Genomic DNA, 21,424 nt, shown 5'->3' with positions numbered 1-21,424 from the left:
AAGATCTATCCAAAATTTTTATGAGGTACCTATATGCTTTATTCAGTCAATGCCATATGGGCGTATAACTATACCAACACAATATAAGTGTAAAATACCTACATATGCGACTGTGCTCGTGTGGTATAAGATATATGTATTTCAGAAAAGCGAAATTAAATTATTCGTCGTGGTTTTAATATAGGCAACCGAAGGTGCGAGTGAGTTTGATATAAATAGAATTCATTTTAAAAAGTAGGTATATATTAAAATTTCAATTTCATCTTTCAGGCATGAGTAAATATTTTATATTCATCTAATTTAAAACGACTCACATTTAAGCAGGTACTCAGCTTCATTTTTCACAACTCTTTGCGAAAGAGGGTGAGACGAGATTGTCACGTTATCATTTCTATATTAAAAAGTGAGCCACCTACAACCTAGATCTTTTCTTATAAAAATGAGAAAATTTTAATTTATATTTTTGACAATTATTAAGACCAGTAGGTAGAACACCCTCTTCTCCCTCAGTGAGACAAGAATCAAATATATTTTTTTAAACTCTCAATTTTATAATGAATTGGGTACGCAGGTACCTACGCTATACTTGAAGGCGAATGTCTGAAATTCAAGGTTTTTGTTTTTTTCACTCGTATTGGGGAAACAAAATTGTTGGTCACTTCACAAGCTGCAGTAAAATGTGTTGAATATCACAAAATATACCATACTACGAGTATTTTCCTAAGTGGCCTTTGCCCTTCACATAATTTTATTCAGCTGTAGGCCTATCCTCAGTAGATAGGTAGAGAGGTACATTATACATACTCACTCTTGGATAACTTGTATTTTTCTCTACCTATACATTTAACTATAAATATTTTGTTCCTGACAAAACCTCTCTGTTTATTTGAATATTTTCGCGACTGAGGTAAAATTGTTTTAAAGTTTTCTAGTGTATCTTCGTGCTTTTCAACTACAAATCTGTTGCGAAAGTTTTTCTCGTGGAACAGAAGTGAGGAAGTGTAGTTTGTATTTTAAGTGGTAGAAACCCTTTTATGCCGATGTCTTCAAAGTAACGAGTATTTTCTTCTGTGCCTCGATGAAAATGTAATCTATTTAATTTCGTTATGAACTATTCCTGCCATTACGATCTCATATGTATTTGGATTCAAAGTAAGAATAAGCGTAGAGGAATACGCACAAATTTACATACACAGGAAACACCGAATGTATATGTATGAAGACATACTTACTATTTACTAATTAAATAGGTTCTTAGTTTTTGATGAATTATGTGTCGCTAGTATTATATCTAAATGTTGCTAGAGAGTTGATTTTCCAAAAGTGAACTCGATGAATAATTATTTTCATCGTTACAGTGATTGTGAAGTGTTTCGTTCGTTGAATTAAGTGTTGTACGAATCTATAAGAATAAAACAAGGAATATGTATGTACGTTCAAAGCCTATGTATAAAAAGAACTGAATTCTCCGGTGTACATAAAAGTAGTGGACTACAGCAGGTGGTCAATCGAACTAAACTTAGTTCGTAATTTTACATTAACGCTTGGATCGGTGTAGGTTAGCTATAGAGAATTTAATTTGTACCCAGCGTCTAAAGTTATCTTCTTAATTTTTCATCTCGTACTTACTCAAGTACCTACTGGAAAACACCTAGGTATGTACAGATCTACGAAGAATGAACGTCATTCGACGATTGTTTGGACATTTCATTTTATTTAGAAAATGGACGATGTAGGTATTTAACCTATAGAATGCATTATATAGAACCACCTGTTGAAAATCCACTCGCCAATTCTATGTGTTCAAAAAGTGTTGCAAAGACTAAAAAAATTCTGTAAAAAAAAAATGGTTACTGCATTGCACAAATTTTCATTTTTCTTCTGCATTGTTTATCTACTAATAAGTTGGCAGCGGAAATAAAATAAGTATATAGGTAAGCATTATGAAACCAAATTGGGCTTTTCAATTTTATGCGGATTGCACAGCTTCAGGCGGATTTGCCTACGATGCCAGCGAGGTAAGGGAAAATTTTGAAATTAAACAGAATTTGATCGTTTTTGAACGTTAACTTATGTGTAGTTTATCGATGAATTTCAACGGTTAGAAATCACCAATCAAACGAATACATACCTAAACGTTTTGAAACTGCCAAATTCTGTTTTATTCAAAATTTGCACTTATCTCGATGGCAGGAAAATCCACCTAAAGCTATGCAATCCGCATAAAGTTGAAAAGCCCAATAATGCAATAATTTATCAAAAACGATAAATTTGCAGAGAAAAACTTCCTACAGAGGAAATTTCGATAATTGGAAAACCGCGTGTACAAAGTCATTTTACCATTGAATAAATTAGTCTTAAGGAAAACTCGACAAACAGGAATTTGAAAATAACTCGAATACTTTTAATTTTACTTCCGGAGCAGAAAATATTGTAAATTATCGCTCAATCATCAAGGCTGAAGGTGTATCGGAGTGATTTTTCGAATCGAAAAGGAAAAACTTGGCTGTGATAAAAATACCATTTGCGTGATTCAAGCGAGTAATTTCGGCAATGTAAATTATAGATTTTGATGTAGGTATTTTTTTTTTCGTTCGTTCGTTCGTTCGTTTATCGAAATTAATCGATCATTCATATTTATACTTAATTAGCATAAAATTTGATATCTTTTCCTGATAATGGAAAGTTTATTGAATGTTCGTTATAATAACGGGTGTTTTTATTTCCATTTTCAATTACAACCAAATGTATTTTTCACGTAATTTGATTGAGCCTACCTACCTACGAAACGAAAAGTAGGTATAGTTTCACCTGAAGAAATGCTATTTATAAATTGTGAATCATATATGCACCATTAATATTTTGTTAGCATATATGAGAAGGGTTGGTGGCCGACGTGTACCTAAATACTCCTACCAAGGCTATGATAAGGAAAATTGAAGATAGAACGACCGACGACGACGAGACGTTTGTTTCTTTGCGACGAGACTGGATTTTTTGTTTTTTGAAGTGGGGGAGGGGATGTTTTTAGGACTAAAATATACTGCACAAAAAATATAGATGAGTTAATCTTTGTTTGTACATTTCAATAATGGATCACTTTTACCTTCACCTCCAAACAACGTTTTGTTAACTTAATGAAGAGGTAAATTTAAACCATTCTTAAGTTGAATTGTGCATTTACTTTTTTTTTTTTTTGCTTATGTAAATATCTAATATAAAAGTTTTAACAATTAAATTCAAGTTTGAAAGTGCCTAAAACGTTTTTAGTAAATGGTATAACTTTTGCAACAGTTTGTGGAACTGTATCTTGAGTTACATGGTACCTACTTTTTACGTAGGATTTTTCTTTTTTTGAAATTTTCGTACAAATTTAAAGTTGATCGTAACTTGAAAAGCGCCTGTCTTTATTTATTCACTTGTTGCTGACAAATTCAAACTTGATCGTAACTTGGAAAGCATCCGTCTTTATTTGCTCAATTGTTGCCGAAAATTTCCTATGATAATATTGCCAGTGGAAAAACTCGCACGTCACATCGCTACAAGCTAACCACGTCGCTGTTTAAAATAAAAAAATTATATAAAAAGGATACGAACTAAATCATACACAAAAGAGAGAGAAAAAAATAAGGTGATACTCATTTCAAGTGAGAAATCTTGCAAGATGCCAAAGTTGGTAATTTTCAACTCGCTCGTAAAATGTATACTTATATATTTTTGTCAGTATAAGAAAAAGATGTGTGAAAAAACGACCCGTTTTTATTTAACCAATGAAACGATGGTATACAAATGGAAAAATATTTTACCCGTAAATTCTTAACACTGGCACGTCTTCGCATAATGTAAAAAATTCATAGTCTGATTCACGACAGAAACGTGACAGTATTTGACAGTATGTGGATACATGTAAAAATATTAAAAATATTTATTCAATGTGTTACCTTTTGCAACAGTCATTCTGTTTTTTTCTTTTTTTTAAATGAAATATAAGCTATTTTTTTATAAATTGAATATGAGTAGGTATTATGGTACTAATTTATGAAATATGGTATGATGAGTGGGTATCTACTTACACGTATGTATTAAGTATCCATGTACTTTTATAGGGTATACAAGCTCGTCGATTTAATCTGTTACAGTTTTCAGTCAGAAGCAAGATTTACTTGTCTATTACAGTACCTATACAAATCCGTCTGTATATGTATAAATCATGCTACATAATCTCTTTAATTTCGGATTATCTGATGAATGGGTTATTAAGCGCCATCTTGTATAGAGAGTGTGTATTCCTAGTTGTTGGATTTTTGCTCTATAGGTTCTTTTCTATCCTAGAAGCCTAAGTACATTATGTATAAATATCTATAAGTTTTAATCGTCAGAGTACCTACTCGTACGTAAATCATCTATACTCGTATGATGAAAGACGTTCAAATACTCCATCAACCCGAATTTGAACCTTTGTTAATTTTTTATAGATTTTACTATTTTTATTTGAAGAAATGTGATCGCGCCGTTCTATGAACCACTGACACCTTATTAGATGGTCCACTAAGTCAAAATTTATGTCTAAACTCATTTTTGGGTTGTTGACGAATTTTTAATTATTCAAAAACTTTTAAAAAAGTGCTGCGTTTTTCAACCTCCTCATAATATTTATTTTGTTTTATTTGTACAAATGTGGACATTCCAGAATGACTCAAAAGTGATAATTTTGGAGCTTAGGGGTTCTAAATAAAGTAACTGCTCACACTTGTTTATTACGTTTGAAAAAAAGTACAATTTTATAAAAAAAGAAACAATTTGTCATCTAAAACAGTTTTTTAAATCTTATACATTTTCAAAAATTTATCAAAAATGAACTTCAGGTTCAAAAACTTTTTGGAAAGTGAAATTATTCCAGGAAATGATCTATTGATCTAACTTGGTTTCAATGATATCGAAGGTTCGAGAAGGGCGCCATCACTTTGATTTGGCTTCCTGATTAATTTTCATTTTTTTTTTTTTTTTTAGCTTAAAAAGTTTGTGATTTTATAGCCTTTTATTGAAGGATTAAAAAATCAGGCCCGAAACTTGTGTTTTTACATCGCTTTTTCTTTTGTCAAAAGTTCAACAGTTTGAACTTGATTTTTTCCTTCCCCTTCACTCCAATCCGAATTTTTTAGAAATGCAAAAATTGGCGCACTTGAAGGTCTTACTACTTAATTTCATGTTTTTCTTATCGCAATTTACGAAATTCTCAACATGTGCCAGCACTTATTTATGTTCACAATATTGAAATCAAGGGTAGTTGCCTATTATTATTGCATCCATCATAAATACTAATCTTATTTTTTAATTCTGTTTCAGGCTCGCTGGAGCATAAAGCTGCTTCAGTTTGCCACCGACAACATCGAGCAATATGTCTAAAGGAATATCTTGAAGTTCTCGCTAATTAGGTAAATATTATATGTAGTAGATATATGCAGATATTATCCCTTCTAACGGCACTGAATTGTGCATTATACGTGAGGATTATATATACCTAAATCTGATTTTCATTGAATCCTTCCTCGATATTCTTACTTATCTCTACGATTATTTTACAAGGCATACTTAATATTTTCAAATAGAGGTTTTTGTGGTAAGTATTCGTTCAAATTTTAAATTTGTTTATTAATTACTTCCTTGAAAAAGCGAACAGATGGGGTTCTTATTTCACTCAAATTGAAATTTAGTTTGGGGTCTTCTCTTGAAAATAATATCGCAATATTGTTTCGAGAAAGTTTAAAATCCTCCTTGTTATGCCTTTGCCTACACATAGGTATATAGGTAACTTTAAATTTATTTATTCTACCGACACTTGCAAAAAAACGAAATTCGTACGAGTAGGTAGGTGTAGGAAGGTAGGCTGAAAACAGAAGCGCGATTTTACTTTTCAACCGCAAAGAAATTGTCAGCGTAGGTTCTTTAATGTACCAATTACGTACGAAAACTACGAAAATCTTGATTCAGTATTTTCGGCTTAGTGGTATGCGTATAGCTACTTAAAACAACATTGCATGAATCACATTGAGAAAATAGTGACTTCATGTTAAATGGCATGCTGAGTAAATTATGTTTACTTGAAACATCCATTACTTGTGATGAAATTATTACGAACAGTTCGGTTTAATGGGAGGAAATTATTGTTATACGAATTTTATTTCTTGCGAAAAAAGAGACACAGTTTATGTGAGAATGTTAAATTTAAGAAGCGATTTCATCAACGAACGGGATTTTCTTTCTTTCTTTTTTTTTTTTTTTTTGAAAATTCATTTTTTTGGAGAGGACTTTTTCTACCTTTTAATTTTTATTATTTTTCTTTCAAATGTTTGAATAATTGATGGGTACCTAGCTATGATATGTAGGTACCTAAAAATGCATGAACAAATAATTTCGGGCAAAAATAATTAGATATTTGTTCTGAAGTTATTTTTACGATGTACCTGTGTCTTTTTTCGAATTATTTACTTATGTATTTTGTGTGTAGTATTTAGAAAATAAGAAAAAATAAAATAAGAAAAAAAAGATAAAATACTCGTTGGTCAAAAAAATAAATTTTTACCACAACTTTTAGGTAAGTATCATCGGTTATAAATTTATGCTGTACCTACCTACCTACTCTATCAAATTTCGAAGAAAAAAAATGTTGAAAATCAACCCACTCTGCTATAGGCTAGGTATTACCGTAGATGAAAATAATCATACGTAATAGCGAGATATCACAATTCAGCGGAAATTCGAGTCTACAAGGGCTTGATGAGGTTTTTCAGCACAACGCCGCTTCGAAATCATATCACGTACAGATTTCCGGCCATGTTTCGTCGCTGTTTTACGTGAAATTTATATACCTACCGCAAAACCATATGGGTTTCCAAATGATTAGGAACGAACAGAAAAACATGTGTTTGGCCGGAAATGCATTTTAGCATGAATTTCAAAATAAGATAGGTACTTATTTTCTAATATCATTTTTTTCTAGACGGATTTCATAAAAACCTTCCTTCATACGTATCTAGATCCATATCAACGAAGAAAAACAAGAACATATAGATTTTATTTTCCTCATTCAACCAAATATGTAATTCGTGTTATACGCACCATCACTTTTCGTTATGAAGCAAAAAAGTGTAAAATTTGATCGGACGTTCTACATGCCTATTCCTTTTACACCTACCTATGTGTCTTTTGCCACGCTCCGCTGTCACTATCATATGAAAAAAAAACATAATTTTTCACCATAAATTGAACCTTTTTTGAAAGTGAAAACACGTAGGTAGATATAGGAACTTAAAATGGTTCTAATCTGCTGACATATTGAAGAGATTAAATTCAAAGTGCGTTGGTGCAAAGAAATTTGAAAAAGACTTTTCATAATTCCCATGGGGGGTCAATTACCTACTTAATACAGGAAAATTAATTAGCAGGTTTGCAGCGAGATTGCTAAAATTATGATATGAAATGTTGTTGCTTAGTAATTAGGTATATTGTTATAATGAAACGAGCGAGTTTTGACCAAAAAGAAAAACCTTTTAAATTGTAAATAGGCCATTTCATTCCAGTCTACCTATTTCTACGTGAGGTTCTTGAATTACTCGTACCTATATGTACGCGTATATTTACATGAGAATAATTACAAGCTTTTGCCATTTTAAAACTTTGAAAATAACTACCAATTTTTCCTCACAAGAGACGTACCTATACTACCTACCTATTCCAACTGCCAGAAAAATTCTTATACCGGACAAAACACCAAATGAGCGTCCAAAAATACACCGTTATAACTACTTATAGGACAAATTTGGCGCTGAATTTTATTTTTTTATTTTTAAAAATTTTTGGAAATTGAAAAGCCCATTCTCCTGGTAAAACTTGAAATTTCGTCAAATAGAGGTAGGAAGTTGAAATTTACTTTATACCCTATTTTCGACTTGTCCAATCGATTTGTGGTGGTTTCAAACCGTTTGGAGCCTCGAGCTGATCTTTAGAGTTCCCAGTTTCAGAAAAGTTGTTACACGAGTCAGAAAGGTCAAAATGGAAAAGAGCACGTGCAAACTCGATGTTACCGGATTTGTGGCCCTTTTCACCAATTCAGAAAAATATTTTCAGAATTTTGTTCAAATTTAAAAAAAAAAAAATTGTGATTTAATCAAAAAATCTGCTGAAGGCTTCAGAACAACTGGAAATTAACACAAATAGATTCGGGAGGTTGAAAATAGACTAACGTATACACTATATCAGCTTTCCGTTCAATTTATACAAATTTTGATTTCCTTTACAGAAATGGCTCCTTGTATGTTAAAATGTCCATTAAGAAGCTAAAAATGAAATTCAGCACCTTAAATTTGGCCTGTTGATGCATATTTGGATGCTCTTTTGACTTTTCAGTGATCAATCGAATAAATTTTCTGGTGATTGGAGAACTTCCGTTGTCGATAGGGCCTTACCAGGGAACTTTAGGTAAAGGTATCCAAAACCAGCCAAAAAAAATTCAAGATTCAAATGAAGCTTTGTACATTGAAAAGGCATGTTAAAATACCTTATCAACCGAAATTTTAAAAGCCAAACACTATTTCTCGAATTTAAGAAAGTTTTTGGAACATTATAGGACAAAATGAAAAAGTTGATGGTTTTGATTGATGAGGATGAGGTAGGTAACTAGGTATCTATTAGGCTAAAATTTGAAACGCTCTGTGCCCCATCGTTAATCCTTTAAATCTATTGTAAATGATTTTACCCAAAATTTCTTCATTTTTAGACAGGATTTTAAAGCATAATTTAGCAAACTAGAATTCACAAAATCGTGTTGGAGGCTCAAAAACTACTCGAAGTCACCTCATATCGATTTCCGCCTCATATCAATTCTTATCGTAGATCTGGTCATAAGAATTTCAGAACATGTTCTTTTTACGTATAAATCTAATTTTTGAGTCGATATGGATTAAATCTTCAATTGAAATACAAAGTAATTAATTATAATTAATTACATACCTATATCGAAAGCCATATTTCATCTCAATGCTGAGAATTGTAGCCGAGAGTACATAGATATAATTATAGATTTTCGAATTTTGTAACCCCATTAGGCGCCGCGCCGTTCAAGACTTATATTGCCACACACTGTCTTTTCTGATTCAAATTTAAATTAATATAAGACCTAAATAAAGAAATATTTTGTTTTGGAAACTTAGCTGCGAATAGTTGATTTTAAATTGAAATTTATTTACAACATTTCTCAAGAATTTTGTGGCATACTTAAGTGATGCGAAAAACATTGAAAATCAGTTCGCTGAAATGAGGCTGTTATATAATTTGAGAAAATTTCCTCATTTGCCTCACTTCTTCGAACGAGTTTTTTTTTGTTGTTGTTAAAAATGTACTCGTATACGTACTTACCTATTGTGTTAGAGAAAACTTGAATTAACTTACCTATACGTAGTACGTACATGTTGCGTTTAAATCAATTGTGGGTAAGCAAATATTTGTTTTTCTCTTTTGAAAACTTTAGTAGCTAATAATATTTGTTTGCTTACCTACACATTTAAAGCGGTTGGCTTATTAGACAAAATGTTAAAATAATTTCGAATTCAGTTTAAAACGGCATGTATACCTATTCTCTCATTTTTTGACTGTTTTTTAAAATAGAAAATTGTTATATATGTCCGCACTTCATTTCATTACTTAAAGTAACTTTTAAATTAGGTGAATTATGTAGATTTCTACATTGTATAAACAACTGCATAGAACCTATTTTGATAAAATATTTTCATTTTACATTAGGCATATAACTGGAATGCTGGTTGGTTCATCAATCGACGATGCCCAGAATAGCTGAAGGTAAATTTTTCGCTTTTCGCCAATGTACACATTTTTGTTTTGAAAATAAGCTAAATGAAAAATATCGGTACCTAACGAATTCTTTTCAAAATTAATTGAAGTGACGAGAAAATTCTTGAAATTTCAACATTTTGAATTCATGAAACAGGTAGATAGGTAGGTAGGTATCTACCTACTTTGTTGTAGTTAGAAATTTTAAGCTAAACGTTGATGAAAAAAAAAAAAAGGAAAAGATAATGTACGACTAGCACACATACAAAGTACACCCATCGGCGCGATTTAATTTATTATCGAATCAGTTTCATCGTGATTAAATTCCAAAGACGTTTTGGAACGTAAAAAAAATTACTTCTATTGTCTGTGGAAGTTCGTCAAATGACGTCAGCGTGAACGAAACGCGTGTCTGTGTATCGGAAAGAAAATTAGTTTAATAAGACGAATTTAAACGAGGCTAAGAAAAACATTATATTCGATTTTCGTGTGAAAATTTTATTAAAAGGAATCCAATTAAAGTAAACCCTCGATTTATTTACGCCCTCTCCCCGGTTCGTCGAAAACGTTTATATAAAATGTCGCCATAATTTATCAATCTATTAATCTGAAAAGGTGACAAAGGAAATTAAATTGTTGAGATAATTAAAGCTCAAAATATTGAGTAACAGGGATAGCAACCCCTTTAAAGGTTTACGTTCGCTTGGCTGGCATTTACATTAAATTGTATACGTCATAATGCGTATACACAAGCGTGCGGGCCGACAAAGTGTGCTTTTTAAGCGAGACTTTGTTTAAATGCAAAGTTTATGAAATTATGAGCGACCTCACAGATTAAATTATTCCGGTTTTTATGCTTATTAATTGGAAATAGGCTTTCGTACATGAATAAACATCCTAAGAGTTTCCGTTTGGTGAAATTAAAAAAAAAAAAAAGTTTAATTTCTCAATTGCTGTGAAAAATTATTTCTGATTCATAACATGAAAGTGGTTGAAAAATGGATACAGAAGTGGGTAAGTAGAATAACCATAGTGAACATCCTTCGGTGTATACTTACCTTTTTTTTTAGGATTACGATCGAGCTTGATAATAAGCCTACCGCAGATTTACATGGTTGAATTGGAGAACCGGTTCGTGATTCGTAAAGGCATTTAATTAAGAAAGGCAGTTCATCATCTCTGATAATGTAGATACCAAAAAAATTGACTTTCAATTTGGAAAAATTTTGTTCCTAGACGTACCTATAAATGTTTCAAGAAAACCGAAGAAATTTGATAAATTCTTGGCTATTTTTTCGAGTTTTTTAAATCGGTAATAATGAACACAAAATTGGCACCACTTGGTTCCAAAATACTTCCCCAGTTTAAGAAATGACAACTTTCCATTTTTTGGCTCGATTAATACAAAATATTTAAGAAAAAAAATTCAAAACTCGAATTTGACCAAAAATAACTAGGTAATTTTCAAATTTTCAACCGCTCGATAGAATCCTAAAAGTGGTCTTGGATCTTAATGGAAATAGCCTTGATCGACGCAGAATCTCAAATATTATCTGTTGGGACTAGGTCATTTTTTCGAAAACTGGTTGGATAGGGGCTAGAGCGAAAAAAACACGATTTTTTCGCTAATACTCTCTCTTTGAGTACTCATATCTTCCCTCGAGGGGCACACTATCTTTCAACTAAAAATGAAGTTCTCCACTGGATTTGGTAAACATTTTTCAACATTTTTTTTTTTCGCGATCTACCTATCTTAATCTAGGAACCTAGTACCTATTAACATTATGTATCTATTTACCAATTATTTATCTCATCTTAATAACTGAAATTTTATTTCTGTAAATTCCAATCCTAAAATCCTTGACTAAAAATCTTGACGAAAAACTAACAATAGGAAATAACCTCAACCAACTCACCCATCTCGTCAAGTTTTAATTAATCCTAAAATGTGTTACAAAATTACAAATCAACAATTATAATGATTTTACAAGTTGATAGAAAGAATAGTTTCTTCTTTATGAAATTTAAAACTATTAATGCAGATAAAATTTGATTTTACATTTTCACGTAGTAGTACATTATAATTAATTTGCAACAAATATTTATTTATAAATATAGGTAAGTATACCTACTTGCTTAAGTATAAAAATAATCTCTGCATATTTTTGTTTCATTCTCTCGTTTCAAAAGATGCTTAAGCCTTTTTGACTTGTTGGCACACCAGTCATCTGTCGTTTCTGTAGTTCAAACAGTTGGTACTTCTTTTTAGGTATCTTAACCCTAAAATTCTATTTTACTCTTTATTGTCAAAGAGTATTAATAAGCGGCAGGATTATGTAAGATTTCTTAATCAAGCAGTCCGGTCGGACTGCCCCGCCAAGCTAGAAAAAAAAACGCACACAAAAAAAACAACAAACAATAACAATAATACAAACGTGATGACAGTCCGGCCACTTACTGCTTACATTCTCTGAACAACTAAGCGTATTTTCGATGTTCAATTTCTCGCGAATAAAAAAACGTACGATTCTGATTTTCTGATATGTTGTTGGCATCAACGAGAGCTTTAATTTGGTATGTTTACAAACTTTCTACGGTAAAAAATTATGTAGATTGGAGTACCCAAAGTTAGCATTTTGGGGTAATTTTTGAAATCACAAATCTTCGTGTCAACAAAAAACTACTGAACCAATTCAAGTAAAATTTTGTACACTGGTGTAAATTTACGAGTTATTTCTAAATACAACGTCAATTTTTAAAAAAAATTATTTTTGACCCACTTTTTCTCAATTTGAAAATTTCTCTCCCTCCAAAAACACCCCCAAAATGAAAATTTTTCGTGGTACCGTAGAAAAGCACAATCTACATCATATTCACTATCAATGTGCAAAATTTCAAGCAAATCGGTTCATTAGGAGAGGCTGTAGCCCTGACAACGGAAATTAGCTTCATGATTTTTCAGTGACTGAGATGAGAAAGTAGTGGAATAGAAGAAACAAAATAAAAATTTTTAGTTGAAGTCTAAAAAAGGGTCATCTACATGACTTACACTACCTCTATACAAAATTTCAAGTAAATCCGTTCATTTGAAGAGGCTGTAGCCCTGTCAACGGAAAGTTTCCGGTGGTTATTTTACCGATTTAACTACGGCGGCACCGGTAGAGGTGGTGGAGATAAATATAAAAGGAGTAGAAAGCAGTTTGGGCGAAGCCCAAGGGGGGGTGTGGGGGGGACGGAGTCCCCCCCAACGAACTGAAATAGTAAACAGTGATAAGAAGTGTATTCCTTCATGAATCGTGATTACTGATTTTTAGTTTAATAATCGTACTTAAAAGTATTAAAAAATGGTTGCTACTAATAATTTGAGACCACCTCATGTGTTAGAATGGACAAGTATTAGAATGGTCAGGTGGTAGAAAAAGAGGGAAAAAAAGGGAAAAATATTTTTGTTGCCAACCCACTTTGTTTGGAGAAGAAAATTTTGTAAATTAAAATGAAAAGAAAAGCCCAAGTATTAGAATGGTCAAGTTGTAGAATAGTCAAGTATTAGAATGGTCAAGTGTTAGAAAATGAAAAATACAAATATCAGGATGGACTCGGAGAATGTGAGAATTAGGCGAGGCGAAGCCGAGCCGTTTAAAATTTATATTTCATTCAATGAGCATTACTCCCCTTGGTGAGTTCAGACGGAGGCTGGACATTACCGTGTATGTAGACAGTACCTGCGGTAGTTTCTAAAAAACTGTACTCACCGAGGCCGAAGGCCGAGGGAAGTTCACAGACATAGTATGAACAACAAAGCGACCCGCGCAACCGAGGCGAAGCCGAGGTGAGCGGACACAGCGCCCCCCAACCCTGAAAACGGCTACCCTTGTACCCTATTATCCAAAAAAGTACTAAGTCTAAGTACCACTTCCTCATCCTCTTATAACAGATTGCTCTTTTCCCCCTATTTTTCAAATACTTGACCATTCTAATACTTGACTATTCTACAACTTGACCATTCTAATACTTGGGCTTTACTTTTCATTTTAATTATTTTACAAAATTTTCTTCTCCAAACAAAGTGGGTTGGCAACAAAAATATTTTTCCCTTTTTTTCCCTCTTATTCTACAACTTGACCATTCTAATACTTGGCCATTCTAACACAAGAGGTGGTACCTAATAATTTGAACGACAGAATAAAGAACGGAGAGCTTAACTTCAGTTCCTGCGGTTTGAAAGAAATACCTCTAAAAGATGTCGTAAGTGTTATATTGATTAATGATTATTTTCTCAAATTCTTGTATTCCACTGTATGGAATAATGTACTCTTACGTTTCAGTTCTTCAAGTCTGGATCGTAAAGATCACTGAAACTTGAAATCTGTTATGTAAGTGATGTTTTGAAGTGTCCTTATCCCTAACACATTCTAACCCTTCTTTGTTTCTTCTATTTTCAGGCTAGTTTGAAACATATCATGTTTGTTAAATCTATCTAACTTAGAGATGAGAGGAAACTTTCAACGGAAACTTTCTTGAAATTTTTCAGGAAATTTTCCGGAAACTTTCAAATTTTTAAATTTCCATTTTCATGGAAATTTATGAAATTTATAAATTTTCATCAAAACGCTTACTAGAGTTCAGAATTCTCATTCATAATAGGTTTGTTCGTTTTTAACCAGGTTTCTTACCCGGGTAAGGTTAAATCCAGAGACCTGTTATAGGTCTTTGGTTAAATCAGGGGTAAAAAGTGGAGAGCGGAGTAAGGAGAGTAAGGAAAGTGTAGACCCGGTTAGACCGAGTAATAAAAACGAACAAACCTAATAAGGAAATGCTTGTAAACACTAAACAGTAAACAAACACCACTAGATTATGACATTTAAAACAATAAAATATGGTTTTCTTGGTTTTTTAAAAAATTTTTTGAATGAAATTTTCGAAATACGCGTATATACACGACTTGGTATCATTTTTTCAACAGGTGTAACAATAAAAAACTTGCGGATGAACCATTTTGAGACAATTTCTTGAAATTTAAAAAAATACTGCACATTTTTTCAAAAACAAATACCTATAATATTAGTTGTCTCCTTCAAGAAGTTCAAGATATGCATTATCAATGATTCAAGAATCAATTTTTTTAAATAAAAAAAATTATTCAATGACTAATGAGAGAAAATGGCAATATTTGTCTCAATTGTCGCAATTTCATGGACCATAATTAACCAAATTTATTCAAAGGTTACAAGCTTATGGTTAGAGAAATGAAAATTTCAAATTTGGGTTCCAATTCCAATTTTTGTTTTGATTTCAGTAAAAGCTAATTGGATAAAAAATAGAAAATTATTTCCCCAAAAATGTTCTAGTTTATTCCAGTTCCAGTTACAGTTGAAAATTTTGGTTCAAATCCCTGCATTTTTTTTCTTTTAGAATTTTTCTGGTGCAGGTTGTGAAGTAATCATTAAATTCTTGAACTTGGTCACATTTTTTAATTCATAAAACACCACACAAATGACATTTTATTGCAGAAAATATGAGAATAAATAAAAAAAATAAAAAAACAGAATTTTTGGAAATTCATTAGTTTGTAGTTGACTAATAACATTTTAAAACTGGCATTTGTTATAAACAGGTATGTGGTGCCTCATTCATCGAAGAAAAATAAATTTCCGGAAAGTTTCCGAAAGTTTCTGAAAGTTTCCAAAAAATAAATTTCCTGAAATTTATCATCTCTAATCTAACTACAAAATAGCCTTGATTCCGGTGAGTAATCTAAGAACAAGCTGACATTTTGAAAGCTTTATCATCCCAATCTGTTAGCTACAAAAAGATGCAGGTGAATTTTTTCAGCTAATTCGTGTTTGTTTGTTTTTTTTCACAGAGCAAGAATCAAAGAAAAATGACAAAAAAGCTTAATATTGAGGAATCGCCACACAAACTAAACAAGAAGATCGCAAACAGAAGTAACCTTTCAAGATGATGTACAGTTTTGCTCGGTTTTCACTTTTCAGTTCATCTGATACCTTTACTAAATAGACAATTGGCCAAAGTGATCAGAGGCAATTTGTGGATGTACAATATGAACGATGAAATGGTCCAATACATTTGTCAACAAGTGAAATCTATCTATTCATACGAAGAGCTTTTATTCCATTTTGAACTGAGTATTTAATTCGTTGTGACTCACGAATTACCTCATCATAGAGTTTCAGCAGTTATCACTGCTGCTTTCGTACGATTATTTATACATCATTAATTCATTATCAGTTGGTTGTATGCAATAATGCAGTGTGTATTTTTGGACATTTTTCATTTTGATTTGTGTTCGAATAGCTAGTGCTAGATTTCTGATGTAGTGATGTACATGATTTGTCTCATTGTTGATTGAGTCGACAAGTTGTAATGCAAGTAACTACTAACTAATTCAGCGTTGAACAAGCATTATTTCAATTCTAATATGTACATACATCGAGTTGTTCATTTTCAGACTCATTCTGTTTTATGTACAGTAACCATAATACATGATCTTGTACGTTTCTAGTTACTTGTTGATTTTTTCCTCCAATGATACGCATCGATGGTTGTGGTATAATTTACTACCACGCGTAGAGTATAAAATTTAGATAATTTCACCAAATTATTCGTCTGTTTGAAGATGAATTATCGACTATTGACTATTGAGTGAGTATTATCAATAATTTACCGAACGAGTTTTCGATGTATGTATAAAGTATAACTAAGTGTAATGTCAGAGCCTATAGTGATATCTAATCACTTAAATATCGAGTTTACTGAAAATGAACAAAATTACTTGCTCGATGAAACTATATTATTGGCGGATCATTAGATAATTTATAAGCTGTGGATTACGAGAATGGAGGGGTTTTTAAAATTTTCTATCTGTCGGTGCTTTTAAGGTGTTTTGACTTGACTGTGATGGCAAAAAACAAGACTTGCACAAGAATTTCACCCTTAGTTTTGTTTTTTTTTCAGTTTTAGTTTTGCATCTTTGCATTTTCAGTTTTCAGTTTTATTTGCGAGTAGTTAGTTTCAATTTCTTCATTTCAGTTTCAGTTTTTAACCAGTTTCAGTTTTTCATCACTGATTACAAAAATAATACCATTCACCAGTGTACTTACCATTACAGATGACAGATTTGATACCCTATCATGCAGAATTATTGTTGTTTTTTTTAAATATATTTTTATTCATTAAAAAAAAACAACTGATATCCTTCTGAAAAAATACTTTTAAGAAGAAAAACCTACTGATCTAAAAAAATTTCTACAAAAGTTAATCTTTAAATAAAAATGGGTAGGCAAATATAATTTTTAAAAAAACGACTGATATCCCCGAAAAAATACTTTTAAAAAGCAAAAAACCCGCCAAGCTAGAAAAAAAACCTGCTTAAGGTTGGTCTTTAAAAAAAAACTGATAGAAGGAAATAAGTATTTCAACAAAAACAAAAAAAACGACTGATATTCCCCGAAAAAATACTTTTAAAAAGCAAAAAACCCGCCAAGCTAGAAAAAAACTGCAAAAGTTGGTCTTTAAAAAAAAAACTAATAGATAAATGCACCTCAAAAAAAAAAAAAAAAACAGGAACCTTCTGCTGAAAAAATAATGTGATATCAAACTACCACCAAGCAATCAGTTGTTTTAAAAATCAATTTTTTTCTGTCTGGACATTGAAAAATTTTAGACGCATCAGTTTTAATGATGTACCTACTTTACAAAATCATATCAAAGTAAAAAGTGCTTGAAAATCATTGTAGCGTAGGATAGTAACACTCAAATCCATCAGGTATTGAAAATGAATTTGAAAACCGGGCCAAGCTTGGTGGGAACTTTCTTTTCAGCCCGGTTTTCAAATTCATTTTCAATACCTGATGGATTTGAGTGTTACTATCCTACGCTACAATGATTTTCAAGCACTTTTTACTTTGATATGATTTTGTAAAGTAGGTACATCATTAAAACTGATGCGTCTAAAATTTTTCAATGTCCAGACAGAAAAAAATTGATTTTTAAAACAACTGATTGCTTGGTGGTAGTTTGATATCACATTATTTTTTCAGCAGAAGGTTCCTGTTTTTTTTTTTTTTTTTTTTGAGGTGCATTTATCTATTAGTTTTTTTTTTAAAGACCAACTTTTGCAGTTTTTTTCTAGCTTGGCGGGTTTTTTGCTTTTTAAAAGTATTTTTTCGGGGAATAATGTTCTTTCGAACGAACAAGTCAGGAATCCGCTTACTTGAACATAATCCCTTACTTTTAGCAGCGTTTTGTTTTTCGCCTTTATCATGTAATTTTCATTTTCAGTTATTATCAGATTTTAACTTGGTAATTTTTTTGTAATGCTTGCGTATAATATGAGCCTAATACTTTTAATAATATTAAAACAAGAGACTGGAAAATTGGATGTAAATTCTATTAATATTAACGAATAACTATTTCGTAATACAACAGATTGCTAATTACTCGTATTCGCCTATTCGACTAGGTAAGTATTGTTAATTTAAGGTAGGTAGTCCTAATAAGGACACCACCAGATTTTCTCCGCTGCTATGCGCTCAAACCGCAAAATAGCGCTAGTTGACGAAAGACGATTCTAATCGCAACCTCCCAACTGTGATTTTACCTTTGTAGAAATATTTGGGCAAAAATTAATAATTGAGTTTCAGTCGTCTTTGAAAAACACGACTCTCGAGTTGAGTAATACATTTTATAGGCCACTTTTTTTTATGAAAAAAAAATTCTAAAGTTGACTGCATAATTTATTGTATCCATAATTGAATCCAATCTGGTACCCAACAGATTTTATCCTCTTTCCAATGGTGTATTCAGTTTTAAAGAAAAATTGATGTTTGTAACTGTTTTTGAACAAGACAATATATTGATTATAGCAAGTGTTTCTAATAAGGCCCACTGTAAACAAATGGTAAAATACTCGCAAATAGTCATCTTTGAAACCAGCACAAGGCTCTATAGCAACCAAAAGCCCGTTTTTGATATTGATAGTCTTCCAAGCCTCAAAAAGAGAATTGGTAGGTTCATATAATTGTGTATTTTGCAAAGAAGATTTGCTAGTACACGAGCTCATTTAAGCTTAGCATTGTCATGTGCACATCATTAGAATAATGATCTGATCGAGTCTGATGACGATCATCATCTGTAAGCAATATTGAAAATGATTCTATTTGACTTAATTTCAAGTGTTACTTGGGTTTTTCAACATTCCAATAGGTACATTTTCCACTTCAAAAATTTGAAGAAACGTTATTAGGAACTAGGTGTTTTTAAGTTCTTGATAGGGTCACTTGTTTAAAATTGACAGGAGAGGAAGTAAATTCAAGCTGAGGAAAAAATCAACTGCCCGCAGTTAAGTATGGTTTTAAATTACTTCCGTGATGTTTTTGAAAATTTTCATGAATACCTTATAATGAATTGAACACCATAATTATGCATTTTCCGCGCATTCATTTCATTTTTAAAAAATCATCTGTAGTGATCGAAATTCCATATTTATTCCGTTAGATTGAAAAGTGGTAGGCTATATCCTATCCTGGTTTACTACATATATTAATTAGATTACGCGGTTAAAGAAGCCCATTCAAAAATACAGTTTGATCGGCCAGCTCTTGAATAAATTAGCTATTTTAGGTGTTGACGTGAACGTTGTACGGAGCACAGCGATGAATTTGATTTATCTCTTAGCATGATAAAATTATAGGTCTGTGGAATATTTAAAGGCTGTGTGAACGAATTTTCAAATCATGTTGCTAAGGTACACAAACTACAGCAGAACATAGCGTATCGTTAGGCCTAGATTTTCGGGTATGCTAAATGCCTTTTTCGTATGTAGGTACATATAAGAAATTAAAATTCTGCATTAGCTCGGATTGATCAATCACCTGATAAAACTGCGGAAAAATACGCCACGTTGCGAGTAAGTAATACAATTTAAAGGCTTTCAAAAAAATTTTAACGAGTTTTTATAGTAATTTTTCAAACTTTGAAGAGCTATACCACTTCCAAAAAAATCGAAAGGTAGAAGTGAAGAAACAAAAAGTTATATTTAAAATATCCTTCATCTCGTGTATAGAGTAACGTTGGGCCACGTCAGTTAGGCAGAATGTCATAATAACACTATCGAGCTTATTACAAATTTCATAGCTCTTGTAAACTCGTTCCGAAGTACCTGAAGCAGGATTTATACATAGTCTTGTATTCAAAAAATTTTCACTCGGAAAATAATTACTTTATCTTATGTTACAATAGAGTAAAAGTTACACAGGAAATTAGTAAGCAGCAAAAACGAAAAGGCAAAGAAGCGGAAAACTTTTGGAAATTGTACGAATAAAGGTAACCCCTGTTTCTTCAATCTTTAATAGAAATCCAAAACACTGAAGGGAACAAAACAAATAAAAAAAAATTCACGCGTTTGTTTGTAGATTCTCACTTTGTTGAGTAAATAAACGAACTGACTTTACTGCGTGTCGTAATCAAATAGGCCTATAGAAAATTTATCGTTACTCGTTGTACATATTCATAAATTTATATCGGCAATTTGGATATGTATCGTGAGAATAGGGTTTTGTTTTTGTTACAACTTTCATTCAAAACACACTCATCGTGTGTTGTATTCTTGATACTTACATAATTATGCAAATTTAAGTCGAAAATCGTCAAGTTTATGTTTCAAAATATTCATCATGAAGATGTTGATATTGTTCCTGTTTAATTTTATGTTTTTTTTTTCAATTTCAATAGAAGTGTTTTAAATTTTTAATCATTTAGATTTTGGAACGCAGCAGAAGCAGCATTTAGCATTCATCTCGAATTTTTAACTGAGGGGGACAAGGTGGTAATATTTCTTCAAGGAGTGGGAGTTTCAACAGTATGATATAAGTAGGAATGTGTAAATAGGATGCACCGGCACGAAAAGTAAGATTGGAATCAGTGGGTCAATTAGGAAGGTGTTTGTACACATAAATTCAAAAAAAATGAATAGGCTGATGCCCACACTAAAAATTACATCTGCACTCATCAACAGAAATGATATTTACGAGTTGAAGAGCAGAGTTAAAATTATCGAGACATCGGAACATTTCAATAATCTTATCTCTCAAAACCGCCATTTTTCATAATAAGAACAGGGAGAACAAATATTTCACTCGTCGAGCTTGGAATTAACATCGATGTCTGTCTCTCATGCTACAATATAGGTAGGGTACCTGGTACTTACATAAGGCGGTTGAGGATTTTTTTAAAGAACTATTCTGAAGATGTCTGCGAAAGATCTCAAAACATACTCGAAGTGTTCAGAATTTTTCCGAATGAAAATCCACAATTTACCGAGGTGTTGCCTATCATTCAATTTTTCAAAAATAATTCTTTTTGATGTAGTTTATTTTTGCTAATTTTCATCTTCATATACAAAATTCATTGTCATTGGCCATTTTTTTTTCAAGTCACATCTTGATATGAAGAAAAAAGTACCTTTCTATGTTTATAAAGTTCTCTCTCTCTCTATCTCTCACTTTCAAAAAAAAAAAAAAAAAATAGACAATCCCTTTCTATTTTTCAATTTTTGGAA

General features: G+C 31.8%; 1 protein-coding gene across 1 annotated transcript in view; it reads left to right on the top strand.

Moving 5' to 3' along the window:
* cac (cacophony) overlaps positions 1–21,424 on the top strand; it is a 172,323-nt gene that overhangs the window by 91,914 nt on the left and 58,985 nt on the right. Inside the window, exon 2 of the mRNA XM_065357783.1 lies at positions 5,347–5,435. The gene's annotated coding sequence lies outside the window, so the exon portion shown is untranslated. The remainder of the gene's footprint in view (positions 1–5,346; positions 5,436–21,424) is intronic.

Source organism: Planococcus citri, chromosome 3 (assembly GCF_950023065.1).
Source record: "Planococcus citri chromosome 3, ihPlaCitr1.1, whole genome shotgun sequence".
In the NCBI taxonomy this organism is placed as follows: domain Eukaryota; kingdom Metazoa; phylum Arthropoda; class Insecta; order Hemiptera; family Pseudococcidae; genus Planococcus; species Planococcus citri.
This window is presented reverse-complemented; position numbering and strand designations above follow the sequence as displayed.